The sequence below is a fragment of the Cebidichthys violaceus genome, unplaced genomic scaffold (genome assembly GCF_023349555.1).
Source record: "Cebidichthys violaceus isolate CVI_PGR_0920_01 unplaced genomic scaffold, fCebVio1.0.p SCAF_54, whole genome shotgun sequence".
Classification (NCBI taxonomy): Eukaryota; Metazoa; Chordata; class Actinopteri; order Perciformes; family Stichaeidae; genus Cebidichthys; species Cebidichthys violaceus.
In genome coordinates this window covers 868,771-886,130 of record NW_027176750.1, presented here as the reverse complement: position 1 = coordinate 886,130, position 17,360 = coordinate 868,771, and the positions used below count along the sequence as shown (strand labels likewise).

The following is a 17,360-nucleotide window of genomic DNA, read 5'->3' as shown; positions in this document are numbered from 1 at the left end:
GAACCGAAAAGGGATTCTGCTGAATGAATTGTGTTGACGGTAGGAATGAGTAGGAGAACATCTGTGACTTGAACTGCCATGGCCGATTGTTTTTGAAGAAATTGTCATTTTTATGTCCCTCTGAGGACATATTTAGGACATAGGTTTAGATTTGGTCCTGCCTGGTTAACATCCTGTGTCTGTTTCTTATAGATGTGAATTTTCTTGTCATCCTGAACAGTCAAACTCTTAATTAAGTTATTATTATTATTATTGGAGATTTAGTCAAGTTTTAAAAAAAGAGAAAAAAATCCATCTGCTTGTAGATCTCTGATTGGTCCAAGAGAGGGAGCCGAGAGAGAGGGAGACAAAATAAGACGTTTACCCCCAAAGTGCCTCTTCTACCTTCAAGTGTCCCCCTCATTCAAAACCGCTCATAGACACTCAGCCAGCTGCACAGACACCCTTGACTTACCCCATTGGGTGTGTGTGTGTGTGTGTGTGTGTGTGTGTGTGTGTGTGTGTGTATTTGATGCTCATTTGGAGTGACAGGCAGGTCTCCAGGTCACTCACAGGGACGTCTCGGGGCCCCGGTCCGTCCTGGCTGCCCTCCAAACTTCTCCCTCGCCGGGTCGGTGGCAGCAAGAACGGCGTCGCCCTCTGCAACACCTACACACACACACACACACACACACACACACACACACACACACACACACACATATATGTATATATACACGCACACACACACACAAACTCATACTTTACTGCATGACTTCATCTGTATCGGAAGTAGAAGCACACTTAAATATTTACTTTTCATGTCTTATACATTATAAACTAATCTTTCTGTGAAACATTTACTCTAAACTGCAATTGTGTCAGTTGGATTTTAGTTATCACAAAATAATATTTAATCAGTAATTTGTAACATATTTAGTAAATTTTCTTTCCTGTAAAGAAATATCACACAATATAGCAAATATTTGCAAATGTATGAAAAGATCAAGTTGATGATGAATGCAGTGAACTCCAGTGCTTCATTGTGATGTAGGACAACAGACACAACTCTTATAACTACATTTAAACTAATTTTACTAATTTTTTCTAACAATAAACTCAAAATCACAGCAATAACTACAACTGATAGCACATTATTCAGTTGCACTCAAATTTAACAGGAAGGCTGATGCTGATATTTCTGAGACTATAGCTTTCAGATTTGGCTATTTTAGCTGATAAAGAAGATTAAATATTACCATTAGATTAAGTGATTTTGTATTTCATCCCCAAACTTAATTTCCTGGCAAGTTTTAAAACTAGACAATAAGACAAAATGTAACGACATACAAATTACCAAAATTTAATTAATTAAAGTTCAACTTTTTTTAGCGGCTAATCAAACGTTTCTCAGGGAGGACAATCCTGATATTTGCCTTTTTTTTTAAATCAATAATTTGAAAAAAATAGAATATTGTAAAATGACTTGATCGTATCATAATAAAAATGATTCCTGCTCAGATTCCTGACAGTCATTAAGACATTCCTCTCCATGCTGAAGCACACAGTCAGCCCTGGGCCTCTTTCTTTCTTTCTTTCTTTGTGTGTGTGTGTGTGTGTGTGTGTGTGTGTGTGTGTGTGTGTGTGTGTGTGTGTGTCAGCAACAGGGCAGTGTGTCTGTGGTTGGACTTCCTCGCTGTGTGTCTTCAGTCCGTCGTGGTGGAGCAGCAGCAGCAGCAGCAGCAGCAGCATGCTGGAGACAATGTGGCCACACCGAATCGTCTGATTGACCGAGCTGCACCAGCAGACCCACCGGCGACGAGCTTCACTCTGATTGGCCGTCCGACAGGAAACGGAAAAACAAATCAAGGCCGGAGGATGAAGATGCAGTTTTAACTCTGAGGTAAGACACAAGTTCATCCAAGACAATAGCTCTTAGCAGGTTCCAATCAGTATGCACACTGAAACATGTGTGATACTCGATACGTGTGCTGGTGACACTGTTGTCCCATAATGCAATGCACAGGAGTGTGGAGGCGGTACTTACAGTGGGGGGTGGGGGAAATAAGATGAATTGCAAAGAGTTAGAGAAGAACTTAGAAAACAAAAGATAACCATTAAATCTTTAGATACACGGTTTGCTTTTCTTTGTGAACTTAATTTTTTTTTTTAAATTTGCAGTTTGATCAGTTGTTTGTCCAATGTTGCACGACTTGCATCATATCCTGTTGGTATAAAATGGTAAAGTGTGTTTCTTGTATGCTATAAAAATATGAATTTAATACTTACTGTATGAACTTTATTCATACAGCAGCTTTGAAAACAAATGTACACAATGCTTCATATGGAAGGATTTAAATTACAACATTTTAGCACAAAAGATATGACAAAATGTATCAAAAAAAAAAGATTAAACATAAAGAAACACATTAAAGTTACATTAAAAGTTTTTTTTAAGGTTGAGAAACTACAAAGGTTTTGAGAAGTAACTTGAAAGACATCAGTGAAATGAGAGGTTTTTTAAAGGGACCCTGGTGCTCAGAAACACTACCCCCTTTGTCCACAGGGACCGCCAAAACCGAGTATAATCAAGAACATGTCCTCAAAGATAATACTCCATGCAGTTAAGTACAATACTTCAGATTTGTACTGAGGTACAGTACTAATGCACTTGGTTACATTCCACCACTGCATTTTACTGTGACGGTTTATTTATATTTAAGGTTACGATAAATTTTTTTTTTCTAAATTACTGAGGGCTGTGTGTGTGTGTGTGTGTGTGTGTGTGTGTGTGTGTGTTTGTTAAGTCATCATCTCTCTACGGGAGTTCAGAGATTAACTTCACAATGACCCTCCACGTTTGACCAGTGAGGTGTTTAAGAATGTTGGTCTGTCCTGATTCTACTGTGTGTGTGTGTGTGTGTGTGTGTGTGTGTGTGTGTGTGTGTGTGTATACAGGCACTTGAATATGTGCAACAAATGCTACTTTCTTTCATTAGACACTCCCTGTCACCTTGTAGACCCCCCCCAACAAATGTGAATGTTTCTAAGCCCGAATAAAACCAGATTATTTATAAGACTTTGGAAAACTCCTCAAGAGTCACAAAAGATATTTTAGCTGTTGAACTTCAGATGTAAAATCAAGTGACAGTTTTAAAAAAGCTTTCAATAACTTTCAAACAGAGGACCAGTCACACATCTTGTCTGATATCAACCAAACCAGCTGTCAAAAGGTGACGTTTTCACAGTAACGACATGTAAAACAGACACAGTAGGGCTGCAGTTATCCATAATTATCCATAATTTCCATTATAAATTATTGTGACAGTTATTTTATATGCTCCAATAACTGAATCACCCTCTGGTTTTGCCATATGGCAATGACTCCTTTATCTCAATTTTATTAAAAGTCAGTAATATAAAATCTATGTTTTAATGTTTATTTGTGAGAAGGAGGTCTTCTTCTTTGAAATGACATATGATTGATCACATGACATGAGCATATTTATATCATTATAACCAATGATAACCAACAATATGCGATCTGGAAGAGGTCTGTGTGCATTTAATCTATTGGACTGTGATTGACTTACAGTGGATCAGGCTACTTGAGACTGTTCACAAGTTCTGATTACAATTTAAAGGGGAAAAAATATTTGTCTTTATATTTTGTAATTACAGACATGTTTGTAACGCTAACATTTATTTGGATTATTAATTACACCGCTGGTTGTCGTGGGGACAGAAGGGAGACACCTCAACATCTTTTACTTCTTCAGCTAGAGGAGGAATTGGGTCACAATGGAGAATTTCATTATTTGAATTTGATTTAAAAAAATATGTTGATGATGACTAAATAAAATTAATGATAAATTATGTAATGATTTTATATATATATATAGATTAGATATTTAAATTATTTAAGCAGTTATAAGTAATAAAAACACATTTCTATCATGTTTAAATAATAATAATGCAATAGAGTGTTCTTCTGTTCATAATAATGGCCCATTAGACTTTTACAGACGTGTTGAAGTATTAATCCCAGAAGTGACTCAAATATATTCAGTTTACAATCAAACCCTACAAGAGAAAAATCTTAAAATTACTGAGGCTAAAAACTTTATCAGCATTTTTGCTGATTAAGTTCTTGTTGATTGACTAAAAGATTAATTGACTATTTTTTTCATCTGTAGTCGTGTGTGTGTGTGTGTGTGTGTGTGTGTGTGTGTGTGTGTGTGTGTGTGTGTGTGTGTGTGTGTGTGTGTGTAAGTAAGTTCTTTATTTATTTTGCACTGATGTCTTTTCTTTGCTATTGATTTTACTTGCTGAGGTCTCAGTTCATGTTTGGTGATGAGGTCGTTGATTTGATTGGTTCACTGCGATCGTTGTGACGTTTTTATAGGCTTCAAAGAAATAGATTAATGCACCCATAAGGAAAAAATATATTTGGCAGCAACGATATGGTGGTTTATGAATCTTTGTGAGTGTGAATAATTCAGTCTGGGATCCATCAGAGGGCAGTAGAGTTCCTACTGGACTCTCTGCTGGTCAGAGGATTTTTCTCAGGGTCCAAAAAGTGCCCAGCATCCACGCTGTTTGTTCCTCACAGCGTTGAGACCGTCTGTCAAACCAAATATATTAAAATCAATAACACAACAAATACATATATTTGAAAATGTCTCCCAAAAAGCGAAACCGGTAAATGAAAACAAGAAATCCACGTTGAGGTCGTTGAGAAAAACAGTTTTCAGTTATAACAAGATTAGAGAAGCTGCTGCCCTCGAATCTATTTCTGTGTTTTATTATTTCAGCCTCGACTGGGAGGTGAAAAGCAGGAGGAGCACACGCACGCACGCACGCACGCACGCACACACACACACACACACACACACACACACACACACCTCGTATAGGTGTAAATCTCATTGTCAGAGGCAGTGACCCTGTAGAATTGGATGGTGTTTACGTTCCTGGATTACATGTGTAAAGTCAGGATTAATCTGCACATTTCAACACCCTGCATCTACAAATTACAGTCCATAGATCGGTCATACATGATCCCAGAAGCCTTTGCTGGCGTCCTTGCAGTCATTGTTATTCGGCTGATAGGTGTCACCAGCGGGGTTTCATTTATTTTATTTTCATATTCAGGTCACAGTGGCAGCAGGTCAGTGTGCTTAGACTAAGTACAAATTGCACTTTACTTGTGTATTTCCAATTTGCGCTACTTTCTGTAGTGCTCCACTACATTGCAGAGGGAAATATTGTGTGTTGTACAGCTGTAGTTACATCTACTTTCACATACAAAACACACAATTTGTTTTTAGACTATTTGAACGGATTAGAGCTGGTCTGGTTGGAGTTTTGTAAAAGCATGTTGATCCACTAATAATGATAACTAAGGTGCAACAACTAAATAACTCTGTCTGTTCGCCCACACAGTGAGCTAACAAGAGTGTAAACACTTCATGAAACAGTGTTAGCCCCACATAAACAATGCTGTTTACATTTTAACTCATCAATAATCATTATAATCCACTGATGTTTTATGTACAGAGACTCTGGAGAGGTGCAACATCATTGGTTATTATTTTATCATGATAATTTGTGTGGAAGACACATGAAATGTAATCTTGTTCAAACATAAAAAGAAATATTAAAAAGAATTATCTTAACAAATCTGTAAAAAATCTGTAGAAATCTTATAAACCTTTTAGTTTAGTTTCCTTTGAAAACTTTTAGTTCTTATAATTAAAGTAGATTTAGCTGAAAATACGTTTACAGTGTGATTGCAGGACTTGACTTTAACATTGTTGGATTTCACTCACTTAATGATCATAAGTAGTAATACCACAATGACAAAATACACCGTTACACATAAACATCTTGGATTTGAAATGTTACACAAGGAAAAGTACAGAAAAATTAGAAATGTACTTAAATAATAAAAATGTATCGTCGGCTTCTGTCAGTGTTTTATGATTATATATTTTATTTTAATTACGTGATAAAATGTAAGCAGCATTTTAATCTGTAGACATATCTAGGTTGAGCAAATTAACCCAGTTTTTATCGTAATATGTAAAGTATTTAGTTATAGTTATATATGTACTGATTATAATCATATTTTTTGTATTTTCCGTAACAATACACTCACAGCAGATGCCACGATGCAAACACTGGTTTCCCACTTTCACATAATTTCGAGCTTGATGCCATTGGAGTAGAAGTTTAAATTAGCAGAAAATGGAAATACATAAAAGTACCTCCAAGTTGTACTTTAGTAAAGGTAGTTACCTCTACTCCAGAACACATAAACCTGAATAGGTCGATTTATCAGTATTTCTCAAGTAAAAAATCCAGAAAATATCGTATACAATAAACATCGTCAGACTGCGCAGAGTGGAAAGCAGCTGCACAGTCTGAAGGTGAACCGGAGTGGAAAGCAGCTGCACAGCTTCTCTGGAAAAAACTGAATTAAAAACATGAAATGAAGTTTCCACAGAAACATGAGCAGCTTTTGTTTTCTTCCCAAACTTCACTTCCTGAGAAAAAAATAAATAAAAGAGGTTTCTTCACTCTTGTGCATCCAGGGGGCGATGTGGGGTTTGTTACGCACACTGAAGCATTGTGGGATTTTACATCCACTGTGTTAAAGTCAGATTGACAGAACAATACAAATAAACACCGATTTTACAACCTCAAATCTACATTACCGAGGCCTTTGAAGAAAAACAGAAACACTTGTTTTTTTCATAACAGATGCCTTTTTCATAGTCACAAAGGCAGTATATAAAGATGCAGATGTTTCATGTAAATAGAAAGTAAAACAAATAATTAGTTTACAAAAACTTTCGGGACATAGAACACAGCTTTATCCAAAACATGATGACGCCACAGACCCCGCCCACTCCATTTGATTGACGGGTGGTCTCCAGGAAGTACAGCGCAGAGCTTCCCTCTAAATAAACTGATTCTGCAGCTTTAATCCTGATTCTGACTGACACAGAGGTTTATACACAATCAGCTCAGTGAGCTGATTGGTCAAACCGAGGTTTTAGAACATGGTGAGAGGTCTTGTTAAACTAATTATTTCCAATCTAACCAGGAAGTCTGTGTTTGGTTTCTTATTTCACCGCTGATTTGTCTGATTTCTGTGTACACACTTTTACACGTACTGTACAGCAGCTATCGGCTCAAAGGTTTCTCGGGATATTAATGTTTTATTATGTTCCTTGAAATTGAAACATGTCTACCACCAGTCGTCTGTCCTCTCCTCTGCTCTGTTATGTAAATATACGCCATTTTGGAAAAAATATTTACACACACAAGACGTTGTTCGCTCAAAGATTTACCCACCAAACATCATATTTACCTCCTAAAATAATAATTATTTTGGCATGTATTATTCAGCAAAACATTCACTGTTTGACTGTTAACCGCTGGTGATTACACACCAGATTATGTATTTTATTTATTTATAATTTACAACAGAATCCAGTAAAGCGGAGGAGTCCGAACGCGGCCTTCTTAAACCGAATTTCCTCTGATGCTCTGCAGAACTCTGTCGCTGTATCTCTTAGAAATATTACTTCACTAATATCTGACTATAGCAGGAATCAAGGAAAATACAAATTCATTAATTAATTAACAAAAAGCTGAATTAAAAAATGCAGAAAAAACTCATTTTGATTTTCCTGTGACGGCTAATTTTAATTTGAAAAATAATTTATTTGGTTTATTACATACTGCGTAAATTAAATCTACATATATTATATTTATTTGAAGCAAAAGAGTTTTAAGTGTCAGTTAATGGAAATAAATGCATACAGACTGTCAAAGCTGTGCGTGCATCAAACTAAATTAATTTAAATAAAAGGGTGAAAAGAGCATTAGTCTAACAGTAACCATATGTAAAATATTTCCAGTAATTATGAAGCTTCGTCATATTATGCAAAAGAGATTTAATTAACCTCTAAATGGTTGCAGCAAGACTTTTCTTTAAATACGTAAACACGTAGTTGTAATAATTTTATACAAAAAAAATTCTTCTACTGTTTTTTTGAACAAAAGAGCAAAATACAGCTGTTACGAGAATGCCATGAATTATATGTTTCTTATATTTAATTAAAATTAAGAAAAAAATGTCTTTGAAAAATGTCTTTAAAATATCAGATGTAAAAATTTTAACTAGAGAACAAAATAAAAATAACCTGTTTTCATAGAATATTATTTTACTCAGCCTTTTTAATTCATTGATTTATGTCTGCTAAACTCTTATTTACATATGCACAGTAATTAAAATGTTACAATATTAATTACTTTGAATTAATTTGTTCATATTTTGTCTTTGATTAGAGGATGACATTCCCTCCGACACTAAACACTGATTAAGAGGAAACGCTCACAGCGTAAATATGTGCGTGGGAAATATAATTAGTGTGATAAGTTCACGGTACATAATAATAATAATGAATCGGTTAGCCAGGCTGTACACTGTTACTATCCATCTAAACCTGTTAAACTGTGTGATCTTAATACCACAGTGTTTTACTAATGACTTTTAGCAGTAAACACAGTGGACATATTCAGCTGCCGAAACTACATTTGGCTACTCGGTTGAGAATTTCCTCCTTTTTTTTTAAGTTTCAGGTTGTTTCAAGAACAAAATGTAGAGAATAATTACAATACAACAATGAAGAAAACGACATTTGATTGTAGTTACTTACAGATACTGGTGACATAATTTCACCCGACTGGAAGATTTTCGCTCTTGTTTTATGATTTCTGAGAAACAGACAAAATTCAGAAATTTTTACCCTTTTTTTTTTAGATTTTGTTGTTTTGATGCGTCACGAAAACCAGACTGACGGTGACGCTATTGCTGCTGAGAGCAACACACACACTAAATCTTCCACTGTTACACACAAATACAGAACATGTTGATCCTGAACGCACCTCAGAATAACGCAGTTACACCCCACGAAGATCTGGAGGAAGAAGGACTTCTTTTACCAATAAAAACAGAATACAAACAAGCATCAGGCAGCTACTGTATCACCCACCTCCCGCAGCGTTACCCTGGCAATAATGCTCCGTCTACCACGGGGGCCATTTTGTGTCCTCGACCTCTTTTTGTTTACAGTTTATCTGCTCGTAAAAAGTCAAAACTTTCACAATCTGGAAGCAGCTTCTTGTGTTCACCCCGACCTTTGCTTTCGTCTGTAGGCAAGAGAGCCGACACCTGCTTAAAAACACACCCCAGGAGTTAGTGTGTGTGTGTGTGTGTGTGTGTGTGTGTGTGTGTGTGTGTGTGTGTGTGTGTATGTGTGTGTGTGTGTGTGTGTGTGTGTGTGCGTGTGGTTTCACCCCCACCCCCTCTCATCCCGACAGGCTCCTTTTCTTTTTGTTCTTAGGATTTTTTTAACCCAACTGTTTCCAACAGCTTCGACACACCCGATGACCTCTCTGTTAATGCTACGGCAGCGGCCATCTTGTTTCATTAGACTGTGTTGTGTGTGTGTGTGTGTGTGTGTGTGTGTGTGTGTGTGTGTGTGTGTGTGTGTGTGTGTGTGTGTGTGTGTGCGCGCAGATGCTTCGTCTATTGTTTGAGTCAGTTCTGATTTGATTAACAGTCCGTTGGTGGTCAGCGCTTCACTGGTCATTAACGGCTGGTAGGACTGGAAACTCTGGCACTGAGCCACAATGTGTGTGTGTGTGTGTGTGTGTGTGTGTGTGTGTGTGTGTGTGTGTGTGTTAGAAACGCTTTGTCATGAAGTGTGGTTAAGACATTCATGTTCTCCAGAGGATGAATCCGTCTCTCTCTGTTGATCACATGACTTTTCTACTCCACTGTAAAAAATTAAACATTTAACCGTTACGACACAAAACAATAAACATGTGAGATAACTGAACTAGTGCTAAATAGTTAGTTAAATCATAAATAATAAGCAAATTAATCTCCTTTTGCTGGGAAATTTGCAGTTTTAAACTTCAAGAAATAGTTCCATACGTGCAACTCCCCCTAAAACCAAAAAATTGTTAATTTCACTTTTCCGTTTCTGTACAGATTGAACAAACTAGATACAACGTGTTAATTAATGAACTTAAGAGGTGTTTAGGTGTAAGCACTTTTTAAACTTTGGATGGAGCTAGGCTAGCTGTTTCCCCCTGCTTCCAGTCTTTATGCTAAGCTAAGCTAACCACGACCTGACTGTATCTTTGACACTGCCATGCCATGCCATCTGAACATTTCACCTTTCTGAAAGAAATAAACTGCTATTTCTCAAATCGTTAAACTATTATAAATCGATAGAGTCTACTTTTATTATACTGGTGGTAGTAGTAGTAGTAGTAGTAGTAGTAGTGGGAACAATAGTTGTAGTGTTAACAGTAGTATTGGCAGTAGTACTTGTAGATATTTTTAGCAGAGTGTTGTTCAGTCTGTTTGCTTTTGCCCCGGAGGACTCATCTGTTATTTCTTGGCCTACAATTCTTCTTCTGTTTAGATAAGACATGCTGTGTGTCATCACGTCCGCATGTTTGTGTGTGTGTGTGTGTGTGTGTGTGTGTGTGTGTGTGTGTGTGTGTGTGTGTGTGTGTGTATGACTAAGCAAGTGTATGCACGTACATCAAGCACGTGTCTATGAATGACTGTGTATTTGTGCGAATGTGTGCACATAAATGAGCAATTGTGTGTGTGTCTCCCTCCCTTGGGCCTGAGGTACTGTAGAGAACATCTGCATGTGTGTGTGTGGGTGGGTGTGTGTGTATGTGTGTGTATGTGTGTGTGTGTTACACTCGCCCTTGTTCCAAAACGTCCATTACAGCTGTCAGGTTGAAACCTTTTGTCTGCAGCTGTTCCACGTTCGTGCTCGAGTTTTCAGACTGATTGATGAACCTGAACGCGTCATGTTGCTCTGTCAGTAAAAGCACCAGCAGTATCAGCAGTAGCGACCCGTGTAGTACTATTTGTAGTATTATTATCTGTAGTTACGGTAGTAGTCATAGCAGTGCAAGAAGGAACAGAAGTTGTAGTGAATTTTGAAGTGTAGTAGTGTCGCAATAGTAACAGTACACTACTACACACAGAGGTAGTAGTTGACACTTGCAGCGGTACTTGAAGTTGTATTAGTACTTGTTGCAACAGTAGTGGTTATATTTGTAGTAGCCTTATTTGTTGTCGGTGTTAGTACTACACGTAGTACTACTCATTGTAGTAAAAACAGCTGGTCACTGTAGTTTTTAATCAAACAAACAGGAGGAATAGTGCATGTGTTGGGGGACTATTTTCAGCAGCGGATTAATCCACATTTGGTGCTCTAGTGGGTATTTGAGGCAGCAGGACTGTGTGTGTGTGTGTGTGTGTGTGTGTGTGTGTGTGTGTGTGTGTGTGTGTGTGTGTGTGTGTGTGTGTGTGTGTGTGTGTGTGTGTGTGTGTGTGTGTGTGTGTGTGGGATTGAGTCAAAATAAACTACAGTGTGTGTGTGTGTGTGTGTTCGTGGTCACGGAGGAACATGTCACCCAGAGCAACAGTGAGGCTCAGTAAGGTGTTGTTAATAGTTTATGGAGAACAGTGAAGCTCTATGGCACAATTTTACACATAAATATGTCATCATCACAGTTTTCTCCTGTTTAAATGTCAGACCTCGTTTCCCCTGGGATCAATAAGGTTTGATCTTATTTTAGCTGCACGTGGGACAGAGATCAGTACAAACATCATTAGTGGTGATGTGATATGATAAGTATCTCATTTTGGGGTAAATAAGAAGTCTCAGTTCAGTAGTGACTGAATCCTATATTTTCCAAATCTATATTGACTCAGACTGCAGCAGGTTTTATGAGAAATGTTATGTTTCCGGTGTCATGTGACCTGGTTTGTGAAACCGATCTCCTGCTGGCTCGTTCCGATTATTAATCATCGGGGCGGAAGTATGAGGAGCTCTGATTGGAAGATGAACATTACTTCACTGTTTCCATATACTGTCTTTGTGCCAGTGTACAAGTACTGCGCGTCTCTTCGTACTGTGTGTATCTGCGGTAATACTTCTTACAGAGCCGCAGCGTTGCTGTTTGTGTTTGTGTGTTTCCTTGATGTCTCTGTGTACAATTCACGCACACTGTTTTATTTTCTGTGGGCACACGTACAGTAATAATGCATGTAAATGTGTGTCCCATCTCATTGATTGAGCTCTTCCTGCTCTCTGATTGTCATGGTTTCCAGATGCCTGATTATCAGTGAACGCTCCCTTCTTCCTCTGATGACTCGTCAGGTACCGTAAAAAACAGAGCCTGTGTTCAATAAATAGACACATGCATCTGAAACTCACATCACATCCTGTCAGTGGAAACTTGTAGAGTTTCTGTATCTCCATCAACAGGAAGATGTGAAGGTTTTTAGGTTTATTATTTGTTCGAAAAACAAATGGAGGCCAAACCAGGTAGTGATGGCGACTGGTTCAAATACTGACGCTTGGGCAGAGGCCCGCACCGGACTTCCCACTTACTCCAATGTAAACCCATCTACGTCGTTATTAGAAGCTCTGAGTCACATGACATTACATTACAGTCATTTAGCAGACGCGTTTATCCAAAGCGACTTACAATTCAGTATCTATCTAGACACCGTAGACGCAGCTATGGGAGCAATTTTAGGGTTAAGTGTCTTGCTCAAGGACACATTGACATGAGACTAGCAGAGCAGGAACCGGGTATCGAACCGCCGACCCTCCGATTGAAAGGCAGCCCTGCTCTCCACTTAGCCGCGGTCACCCCGCGACGTCACCCATGACGTTATGTCCTAACTAAATGTACGTTACAGTCATACTTATTTAAAACCAAACCATGATTTTTTTTAATTGAAACTCTAACTAAGGGGTTCTGTTGCCCAAACACAACCGCCACCGTTTCAGAACCACATGTAGCAATGTTAACCGTGACCGTCTCTCAACTCGTCATCTCTTGCCCTTTTGAAGGGCAAGAGATGACGAGTATGAGACCACACACCCCCTTTATCCAATTTAAGGATTTAGTTTGTCTTTATATGTTGTGAACTTAACAAAACCTGCATAAAGTTAGCGTAGCAGCAGTAGCTCTGGTCCTCTGTTCAGGCACTGTGGTCAATTCAGGTCAATTTCTTTTAAACGGCCTAATATCAGAAATCACAAATTTGCCTCAAGGCGCTTAACAATCCGCACGCAACACCCATCAGATCAGGAAAAACTCCCCAAAACAAACCCTAAAAATGAAAGACACATTAGGAAGAGAAACAGAAAAGGGATCCCTCTCCGTCCAACATCACTGTAGTTACGTATGGAAAAGAAAAGAAAAATGGAATTGTAAGTGCAAAAATATGCTTAGGGCGTCATGTGGCCTTCGTAGAAGCTGTATTGATTAGAACATTTGCTTTCATCTTCAGCAATCACTCTGTTCATCAGCCAGCATTTAAACTCTTCTATCTCCAAAGTGACATTTTTAAAATGAGGAAAAAGTCCCTTAATTTATCCCAGCGACCATGTACATATATCAATATTGACTTCTGAACAATGTTTCATATTCCCGGGCTTTTAAAGCTTTCCTGAGACAGACAGCTGTAGCACCCGATCTGGAGTTACAAGGTTCTCACTGACAGCGATGACACGTATAAACATATGTAAAAATATTGGCCTTATAGATCATGAGAGGCCTTTAATCTGCTGCGCGGCTCTGTCCTGTATTACAGCTGATTAGTTGCTGCTTTTGCTTCCTGCTGCACTTTGAAACCGAAGACGATCGCTCTGGAAACACGACTGCAATTACACCCGAGAAACTCACCGGCATTCACCGGGCCGCAGACGCATTAGGATGCATTTCACTGGACGCATTTGCAGACCAAGTGCTCGCGGTGCGTTGTTGAAAATGTCGGAGTATGTTTATTGAAAACAGATTGTAAAGGTCCTGATCAGACCGCAGTAAATCCCTGTGGGACAGATGGTGATATTAATGCGGTGTGCTCTACGCTGCAGGAGCAGAGACTGTAAAACAATGCCGCCATCCTGCCAAAAAAAAAACGCCAAACAGCAGCGCAGCATTACCAATAAAACATCAAAGTCTTATGATAAAGAATTGTTTTGTTGAAGTAAATATTTATCGATTTTAAAGGACACAATTTGTCTTCTCATAACAAAACATTAGAAAGGATGTGATAGTATATAGTATGGTTCTGATCCGAGGAATAGAACAAAAAGCAATAACGAAGCTGATGAGGATTATGAAATATGGTTGAAAGCTCCAGAAAAGTTATACTTAATGGACCTTGAGGTGAGATTGTTTTGTCAGTTGCTCCCGCTGAGGTCAGGAACGAACTTTGTAACTCAACGTTTAAGCGAACGTGGATGAGGAGTTCTTAAAGTGCTCAGAAAAAAAATGGAAATTTAGATTTCTACAGCTCCGTTACAACTCCGTCTGCTGATGAAGATTGCGCAATATGATCGAAAGCTCCAGAAAGGCTACTAAATGGACCTTGAGGTCACATTCTTTTTGGAAAGATCGAGTGGATAGACAGAGATGAACTGATTATTGTTTTAATAATGAATTACTTGTGTCATGTATCTGCTTCTCAAACGTGAGGGTTTGCTGCTTTTCTGTTTTATAACATAATACAAAAAAAAAAATCAATTAATTTGAAAAAGTCACTGACGTCAAAGGGCTTTTCCCACCATTTTAGACTTTGATCAATTGATCAGAAACAACAAATTCAGCACCTTTAAATTCTACTTGGTGAACCCGCAAAACCTTGTCTTTAACAATACCTGAGGTTTTGGTCCACTATAGCAGACGTCTCATAAAGGAACAGCGTTTAGCAAGGAGTGGGATCTATTGTCAAATATTGAATATGATGTTAATAAGTGTGTTTTCTTTTTTTGATAATCACCTGAAAATAGGAATTGTTGTGTTTTTGCTACCTTAGAATTAGTCGGATATGCATATGGAGCGGGTCCTCCTCGTGGTGCCGGCCGCCATGTTTCTACAGTCGCCCAGAACGGACAAACCAAACATTGGCTTAAGTTAGGGCCGTTGTGTTTTCACAAAGCTGCACCAAATTACTTTGACCAGGTTCAGATTCTGGGGATTCGTTCAAATCCTGTGTGGGACCCCAGAGGGCCGGCTCTGCTGCCGTAGCATCTGAACTTCGGCCGAACACCTCAGCCCCGAGGGAATCTACCCGGACCAACGCAGAACAGATTTGGCCTTGAGCACATGTTCTGTGCGGCCTCTTTGTGTGTACAGAGCATACTGTGTGTGTGTGTGTGTGTGTGTGTGTGCTCCAGATGTGTGTCTCTGTGGGATTTGCACCCAGGAGGTCAGGCGTTGTCGTACACCGAGAACCAGAACAACGCGGAAAACACTCTCTATTTCAGGAAACGCAAGGAACGGCATTCAGCTACGGCGGCCTTTGAACATTTATTTTTCTTGAATGTGTAAATGTTTGGGTTTTTCAAAAGCATTTGTAGACACAATGTCAAATCTTTTATTTCCATCATTAGAATCGCCATCAGCGGTTTCCATGGACAGCAGCTGGTAGTGCGGCAAGCGCCGCTCTCGTCTGGATTACTGCTGAGCGCGGCAGTTGTTCGATAGATCGTATGTCAACTACATGTGTACGGTACATGTAGGTCCACAGGGTTAACAGCTTAAAGCCTCTCTGATGTGTTTTCAATCAGATGGAAACTAAAGAGGCAACTGAGAACTGTGGACCAACCAGAGGACAGGATGTTCTCTGCTGGTTTCAAAGACACAATGAGAAAAGATGAGATTAACCTGATTGATCTCCAAGTGAAAGTGGGACGATACGGCAGCGAAGAACAGAAGGTAGAGAGAAGAATGTCCAGGTTTCTTCTCTGTTTTCAGAAAATAGAGATCATCCCAGAAGAAAAACACAAATATAGCTTCAAACAACTCAAATAAGTTGCAAATCACTGTCTCCAGCCTGCAGCTGCTTCACAGTAAAAGCACTTTGAATAACACCTTTATTTGAATACATTTTTGGACAAATGATAAAGTCTATTTCAAAGCAGTGTACTGTAGCAGTTACAGTTTTTAGTGTCTAAATAAGCAACCTAATTTCTATTATTATCTCTGCCAGGAGATTATGTATTCAGTCGTGTGTTTGTGTGCTTCTCTGTGTCTGTCTGTCTGTAAACGGCTAATCTTACATACTGCTGGACCCATCAGCCTAATATTTTTTTGTGCTCATTTATGACTGTGGTTGCAGGGATTCACACTTTTTAAAGATACATTTTATTGGCTGTTTTACACTGTCATTGAATGTTGACTCCTCACTGCGCTTCAACGGCCGCAAGTGAAGTCGTTGATCAGTTTTGACTCTTATTTCCACTACATTCCTCCTATTGATTTGCCCCACCTACAATTGTATGTATGTGTATGTTATACTCCGATATCAAATATCAAACTGAACCGAGTGCTGACTGCAACACAGCACGTCGTCTTACGTCGGTAAGGAGAGCTAGTTAGCTCTTAGCAGTCGGTGGGCAGCAGAGTCCTACGATGTGCTAACAGAGCTATCAGCAGAGCTCAGGTGCAGAATTTAGACTTGTAGTATTGTTTAGTAGTCCTGTACAGTGAGTGCAAACATAGTTTGACACAAAATATATGTAAAAGCATAGTTCAACATTTTAAGAAATACGCGTATTTACATTAGACGTAGTTGTAAACAGCTAGCCTGGCTCTGTCTAAAGTAAAATAATACAGCAACACCTCTAAAGCTGACTGATTAACACGTTTAGCTTGTTTGTTCAAACAGAACACAACCAGGAATGTAAAAGTGATATGCTGGACCTAGAACTAGAACTTTCAATGACAGAACAGTCTTTTTTTAAATTCATTGTTATGCAAGTGAAGATCAATCTTAAAACGTCTCTTCGTGTAAATGTGAAATGTTCTTTTATGAAATTACAAATGTGGAGTAGTTGCTAATGTTGACTTGTTACATCTTCAAAATACCTGAATATATATACCAAAAAAAAGCTTATTGAACATCATCCTGTCATCGTGCTTCATGCTCTCATCTGATCGCTGTCATACATCACATTTCATACTTTATATAAACCAATTTACAGCCTCACAAACTCATCACACAGCTGTAAACTGATTGGTGGTTGATGTACAGATGTTCTCTGTGCTGCATGTCCGGGATTTTTTTTATAGTTCATCCAAAAGGAATAAATGCATCACAGTATTATCCTGCAAAATGACTGCAGGTGTATAAATACTGTAAGTATTTCCAGAGTTCTCAAAGAGTATTTTAACCATCTGGATGAAAAAATATTCTGTCATGTGCAAATTTATATTCACTTTCTATGCAGAAAGAAATGACAGTA

At 38.5% G+C, this 17,360-nt stretch overlaps 1 protein-coding gene across 1 annotated transcript in view; it reads left to right on the top strand.

Moving 5' to 3' along the window:
- The first annotated feature begins 1,747 nt into the window (after nt 1-1,747).
- The window catches only part of LOC137888497 (acylphosphatase-2-like), an 84,429-nt gene continuing 68,816 nt past the window's right edge, over nt 1,748-17,360 (top strand). Inside the window, exon 1 of the mRNA XM_068731904.1 lies at nt 1,748-1,882. The gene's annotated coding sequence lies outside the window, so the exon portion shown is untranslated. The remainder of the gene's footprint in view (nt 1,883-17,360) is intronic.